Source organism: Dreissena polymorpha, chromosome 1 (genome assembly GCF_020536995.1).
Source record: "Dreissena polymorpha isolate Duluth1 chromosome 1, UMN_Dpol_1.0, whole genome shotgun sequence".
In the NCBI taxonomy this organism is placed as follows: domain Eukaryota; kingdom Metazoa; phylum Mollusca; class Bivalvia; order Myida; family Dreissenidae; genus Dreissena; species Dreissena polymorpha.
This window is the reverse complement of record NC_068355.1, coordinates 35,831,216-35,832,178: the sequence shown is the minus strand read 5'-3', so window position 1 is coordinate 35,832,178 and position 963 is coordinate 35,831,216.

Here is a 963-nt window from a genome sequence, read left to right as displayed (position 1 = left end):
TAAATGAAGAATGTGTGTTTTTGACCGAATAAATATAGTTTACGTGGTGCAAAAATTAAGGGCCCAGAAGACAATTAACCAATCATATTTGTCCTGCTATGGTATCAGTGGTTTTTTTGTTCAAATTTGGGTCCGGTATGGGGGCCCATTCCATATTGAAAGAAGTATATATATTTTCCCAAATGGGACCTACAAATTCCCAATTGAAATTTTTCAAACAAGTTTTTTTATTATAAGGATACAAATTTTAATTATCTCCAAATCCAGCTCTTTAAGTTGAACCTTATACAATATCATATTGCAATACTTTTATTATACGTTATAAAGTATTTGTTAGCATGAAATTAACAAGATTAATTACAAAATTTTAGTACATAAGACGTGATACTTCTCAAATCAAAGTGAACCAGCCCCATTCTAAAAATAGTGAAAAAAAAAACTGGGTATATTTACGACAAACATCTTGTCGGTTATAATTTTATTGACAGTTGTCTCATTTAAAGACATTTACTTGTAAAATGTATTTTTAGCGAGGCTGTTTTCGGAGAAAACCCGAGCTATTGTCATAGCCAGCACGTCCGCCGTAGGCGTCGTGCTAAAACCTTAACATTGGCTCTAAAATCAAAGTGCTTCCACCTACAACTTTGAAACTTCATATGTAGATGCACCTTGATGAGTTCTACACGCCACACCCATTTTTGGGTCACTAAGTCAAAGGTCAAGGTCACTGTGACTTCTAATATCAAACTTTAACATAGGCTCTAAAATCAAAGTGCTTCCACCTACAACTTTCAAACTTCATATGTAGTTGCACCTTGATGAGTTCTACATGCCACACCCATTTATGGGTCACTAGGTCAAAGGTCAAGGTCACTGTGACCTCTAATATAAAACTTTAACAGAAACCTTAACATTGCCTCTAAAATCAAAGTGCTTCCACCTACAACTTTTAAACTTCATATG